Raw genomic sequence first — 6,401 nt, 5'->3', positions numbered from 1 at the left:
GGGCGGCTGGCGAGGGTCGGCTCGCCCCTAAAATGGCCCCGCGGCGTGCGCTGCACCTACCAAGCAGAGACAATTAAATGCTTTTACTGTAATTTATCCTGAGGATAACACGTTCTTCTCACCCCTCGCCCTTAACGAGTATTAAGAAACTCATCATTTTCAGTCTCTGAGTCATTTCCTCCTTCTCGCGCCTCCAAGTTGTCTGACACACCAAACACCTCGCGGTTTATCCCTCCCATCGCTAGCAAGCCCTTCGGCTCGCTCTCTGCAAGGCAGGCTTTCCCCCGGCCTTCCGCCTTCCCCCACGACCTGCACAACTTGTGCTAAGTTCTCCAGCACCGGCAAGGAAGCCAGACGGGGCCCGCACAACCCGTTTTAGTTGCAGCCAGCTGGGACTGCCAGATGTTTCACAATGGTCCTCCCCCCTGCTAACCTAGGCCACCCTGAAGTCCATGGAGCTACTACACCTTCACAGCTCTTCGTGCCCCAGGTGGCCGTCACGGCCGGCTGGCGTGGACTACCGCGTATCTGATTTCTGTGCATAAGTATCTGGCAGGCAGGTGATGAGCACCTGAAGACAAGGTGATGAGCACCTGAGACAAGGGAATAAACACCAGAGGCCGGTCTACTCTCTTACTTCTACCAGTGCTGCTGCCAGTCAAACTGTACAGTAATAGCACTACAAAACTGTGAATTTTTAAGAGAAAACCCCAGTGTAACCACAATGTAATGTTCCCAATGTGCTTACTTTCATCTTTACTGATTTTACGGTTAAGTCTTTTCTTCCTTTACTCCTGTTTTCGTAAACGTTTTCCCCTTCTGATCTGTGTGAGAGCAGTTGTACAAAGCTGTTTCATCTCAACGCTACTGTCAAGTGTCAGGTTCTGCTTTGCACAACGTACATGAATTATTCTCTCTCATATAGTGCCAGACATTGGTTACATAAACATAAGCAAATATCTGTTCCTGCCACTCTTCAGCCAGGTAAGAAAGTGCTATTTAATGGAATTACAAACGTTTGGATTCCAAAGAAACACAGGTAAACAACGCTGCCCAAAATAAAAGTTCATGTGAACAATAAAGTTTTAGTGGCTATTTAGGAGAGAGGAAAGATGGAGCAAAAAACAGGAAGGAAGAGAAGGCAGCAAAGAAGCACCGGACAGATACAATTCATCATCAGTGAGCTACTCCTCAGCGCTCATGGGAGTAATTCAATCCATTCACAATGAATTATCTTCAGATTACAACCACAACATAGGAACAACCATGCTGGGGCAGGCCAAAGGTCCATTTAATTCAATATCCTGTCTCTGAGAGGAGACAACGATGGCTATGGAGGAGTTACAAGAACAGAACAAGCATGTAGGGGCACTTTCCTGAACGGTCTTTTAGCCTCAAGGGGTTTGTGCCACAGCAATTTCCTGAAAGATGGATTCTTTAGGCTTAATGGATTTTTTTTCTATTAATTTAATTGTTCCTTGAACCCATGTAAAATTTGGCAGCTATAAGATGTTGTGCTAATGAGTTCCACAATTTAGCTCTTGTTCTGTGGAAAAATACTCGCCACTTGAAAATGCCACATCATGCTCCCTTCTTCTGATATTGTGAGACTATAAACAGAAACGAAGATCAAAACGTTCATCCCCTCTCTGTCATTTGTGATTTTACAGACTACTGTTGAATCCTCTGTCAGCCATCTCCTTTTTCCAGATGTAGAGTCCTAACCTTTTTAGTCTTAATATAAAAGCAGTTCAATATGCTTGACCATCCTTGATTTAGGATGGGGACATGAACTACACAAAACTCTCAAAACGCAGGTTGACGTATTTACTTTCAATTGCTTTTTCCCCTCTGTTTCTTTTCCTAATAACACCTGCTGTTCTGTTTCCTAATTTGACTGTTCCTGAGCACTAAACTGAACTGATATTTTTACAAACTATCTAATTCCAAGATTTCTCTCCTGAAAGGTAACAAGTCATACGTTACACATCACTGTTTACATAAATTTAGCATTTTTTTGCCATGTGTATCTTTTTATACTTGCATACATTATTATATTATTTTGACAACTGTGTGCTCAATTTCATAAGGTCCTTCTGCAACTCTTTGCGGATAGCTCTAGTTTGGCTGAATTGTTTAACACCATTACCCTGAAGGTACTAATCTCATCAGCAAACTCTGTCCTTTCTTGTTTACCTCCATTTCCCTACCGTCTTCTCCATTGCTCTCTTCTGTTTCTTATCTTTTAACCAATTAATGAAAGTAACCATAAAAGCACTTTCCTTATAGGACTTTATTTCCTATGAGCCTTTGGTAAGGGACCTTGTCAAGTCCTTTGGAAATCCAAGCAGACCATATCAACTGCACATCTACTGTCTGCATGTTCACTGAATCCTTCAAAGAAGTTTCTAGGTAGGCAGGTCAGGATTTCCTTTCAGAAAAGCCATGCTAAGTCTGCCCCTCAACGTGATATTTATCCATATATCTTTTTGCATTCCTTATTGCAGGTTCTACTGTTTCTCCAACTTACTTCAGTATCTTGAATCCCTGTAGAACAACAGCTGTTTCAATGCAGTTTTACTGCTCCCAGACCTCGATTTGCCAGTCTGGACAGTGTTGTGCTGTGAGCCCTTTTTCTTTCTTAGTTCTCTGCATTGTGCTTCACCATACAGATGCATTTCGAGTTATCCTCAAATTACTGCCAACCATTGAGGTACAGAGCAGAATCCGTGGCCTAGGCATAACTGAGCAATAGGAGGAAGAAGGGAAAGGGAAAGGAGAAATGTTATCTGAACCACAGAGGATTTGTGCAAAGCCAAAACAGCACGTTATTTAGGATATATATTAAAGAGAGATCTCCTTCTTGGTAGTCAAGCTGGCCCTGAACTTGCAAATAAAAATCAGAGAAAGGAGACCAAAACTCAGAGAAGCCACAGAATTTACCTTAAGTCGTATCTTGCTGCAACACCCCAAAAAACTGAAATTGCCATCAGTAAATGTGCCATACAGACATATTTTTGCAGTGTTGGCTTGCATTGCTTCAATCTAGGTACACTTCCGTATGTGACACTCCAGAAGTTATAATTCAAGGGACATCAACTTTATCTTTACCTCTACTGACTCAATCAGCTGTATTGGTCCATCAATAATAACAAATTTTCTACATTCTGAATATTTCATTTTCATAAAACAGGCCATTGTTCCTTTCTACGCTAGATTTTCCATTAATGCAAAGCATTCTGTGAACGCTTGACAGCACTGTTAAACTTTAGAAGTTTTAATGAGTAAGTTTTTCACAGATATGAGAGAACTAGGTAATTTATATGCTTTGAGTCCAAAGTGTTTCCACAAGTTCTAGAGATTCACCAGGTGAATAGGAGCTGTGATACCTGGGGCCCTAGGGGCAGATTATGCTTGTAGCGTGGCCACAAAACCCTGTGATTGGTATGTTCCGTTCATTTTGCTGGTCTGCACAGAAGCCATGCAGAAGAGCACAGCGTTCCTTCTGCTTGCTCTGGGCTCGTGAGCCAAATTTCTGCAGAAGACCAAAGAGGTTTCAATCATGCGCATTATCCAAACTAGGGCTGAATAAACTCACATTTTAGCCACAGAAGTATGAGGAACTACTGTTGGGAAAATTAAAAGGCTCTATGATATAAAGCCAAATGGGGAATTTTGAAAGAGGCAGCTTGTATAATTCTACCAGGAATGAAGGGCAAAAGCTCATAGCTTGATACACTTTCAAAGGTTTCCTCTCATAACCCTGGTCTGCATAAACAGGGTAGGGTAAAGGTAGGTAAAAAACACATTTTCCATTTTAGAGAAAGCTGGGATTCTGAGATTTTTTTTGCCTTCTGAAATGGAATGAAAACTTCCTGTACAATGTGGGGAAAGCAATTTTGATTCAATCAAAAGGTATCATTTTGACAAAATTTGTGTTTTGGTTTGATTTTATCTTTTAAAATTTTCAAAGCTTTTGGGTAATATAAGCCCTTTTGAAATGTGTTGCAAAGCTATCAAAAAAAAGGTATCTTTTTAAAAAATATTAGAATGGTATGTTTTGATCTTTCTGAAATACTTTGCTTCTACTTAGCTTTGTACTAAAACTCAATCATGTGAATTTCTGAAACGGCATGAAAGTGCATTGGCACAAATATTTAAAGTAAGAAAACATCAACTTTCATCTAAAATATTCTTCAGGGAAAACCTGTGACTGATTTCAGTCCCAAAACAAAAACTCTTCAGAACAATTAAGAAGGTAACTGCAGGACATGATTTCTGTATAGCTGCCTTGCAGAACCAGGAATACAGTCATCGAAGGTTTTTGAAGTTCTAAAGTAAGTGAGACAAAAAGAAACCTTTGGATGAGAATCAGCTTGGCGTTGTAGAAATTTCCTAACAGAAAAAAAAAAAAGAAAAATATATGTAAATATTGTACGTATGTATGTGCTCATATATATATACAAAATAATAGGGTAAGATAATTTTTTAAATTATTTTTCATTCCAGAGAAGGACAGGTCACTTAGAGTCTTGTCATTTTGTGCTAGAACAGAGTGATAGCAGAAGCTGAAATAATAAGCCTTATACACAGAAAGTGCCGGTTGCAATTACCAGTCTTCATTTTGGAAAAGGAGAAGAAACAGTTCTGGTTCTTTGTAGAAACAGAAAGATAAAGGCATGGTGGCCTCACTCGTAGTCACAGGCACACGTTGCCTCACAGAAGGGCTTGAGAGAAATGTAAGGTTTCGGTGGGTGTCATTTTCAGAGAAGCAAGATCTTTTTGGGGCAGCACCGTCTCCTGGTGCTCATTTCCATCCTCGTGCCGTTTTCCCACCTCCTCGGACGTGCCAACTCCGCTGTGTGCGGGCTCTGCTGAGAAACGGCTTAATAGAGTGATCTGCGTTTAAAAAAAACCCAGATAAAAAGCATGGGAGTAGGAAGTAATTGCTGTAGATGCTAAAGGGCGGGAAGCCTTGAAGCTGGCATCCTCACAAAGAAGTACAGACTGCATAATTACGCTCCCAGAAAGAAGCATTGAAAAACGAGAGTCTGAGAGGAGATAAAGGGGAAAGCAGTCACAGAACACCTGTCAACCAGGGAAACACTAAGAACACGGCCGAAAGGAAAAGGCCTGCATGTGTGAGGGTAATTGGAACTAAATAAACACAACGTCTGCTGGCCTTTCACTCCCACCCACGCAGGGAAACAGCGCTTTACGCATTCCTCCAAAATAAGCACTTTGTGAATGTGTCACTTATTTTTGCCCAGAGAGGCAAGAAAAACATCGCGCTCTGGATATTAACTGAGAACAGAGTTTCTTTCCAACATTTCTTCCCGACTTCTGTTTCCCAGCTCCTCTCCTCTCCTCCGCCACCTCCTCAGGGGCCGTGGCAGCACAGGGCCCTCCCCACAGGCCCCTTCCAGAAGGTTCCAGGTGGCCGCCGCCACCTCTGCCTCGCCTCAGCACCACCTGCCCCACAGCCCTGCCAGAATGGGGCCAGCTTCCTTCACGTCACTGAAGGTAAAGCATTAATCACACTCAGAAAGGCAGTTAAAATCCATTTAGGTGCACCAGAGGTGGGAATGGGGGCACAGGGAGATGCCACCAGTGGTGGCAGCAGATCAGAGGCCGAGTCAGCTGCGGAGCTCCCCTCAGCTGGCTCCGTCTGAGGCGTTAGCACCCAGGCCACGTGAATTCTGAGCTCTCATCAAAATCAACCCACTCCTTCACCTTTTAAGGGAAGCGCCATGTTTCCTCACCAGCCTGTTTTCCCCATCCAAGGTAACTCCCAAGATTTCATAACCGCAAAGTCACTTCTTTCCTCCCTGACTCAGGCCTGCTTAAAAACCGGCAGAAAAGTAAGAGAGGGGAAACACTTGATATTTTGTGCTGTTGTGTTTTTTTCTGGCCGGGTAGGTAAGTTGAGGATAATTCTCCATGTACGTTCATAGAATCATAGAATTGTTCAGGTTGGAAGAGGCTTTTAAGATCATCAAGTCCAACTGTTAACCTAGCACTGCCAAGTCCACCACTAAGCCACGTCCCTAAGCACCCTATCTACACATCTTTTAAATACCTCCAGGGATGGTGATTCCACCACTTCTCTGGGCAGCCTATTCCAATGTTTGAAAAAACTTTCGGTGAAGTAATTTTTCCTAATATCCAATCTAAACCTCCCTTGGTGCAGCTTGAGTCTGTTTCCTCTTGTCCTGTCGCCTGTTACTTGGGAGAAGAGACTGACCCCCACCTTTCTACAACCTCCTTTCAAGTAGTTGCAGAGAGCAATAAGGCCTCTCCTCAGCCCCCTTTTCTCCAGGCTAAACAACCCCAGTTCCCTCAGCTGCTCCTCAGAAGACTTGTTCACCAGACCCTTCACCAGCTTCATGACCCTTCTTTGG

The sequence above is a fragment of the Charadrius vociferus genome, unplaced genomic scaffold (assembly GCF_000708025.1).
Source record: "Charadrius vociferus isolate BGI_N301 unplaced genomic scaffold, ASM70802v2 scaffold90, whole genome shotgun sequence".
Classification (NCBI taxonomy): domain Eukaryota; kingdom Metazoa; phylum Chordata; class Aves; order Charadriiformes; family Charadriidae; genus Charadrius; species Charadrius vociferus.
This window is presented reverse-complemented; position numbering follows the sequence as displayed.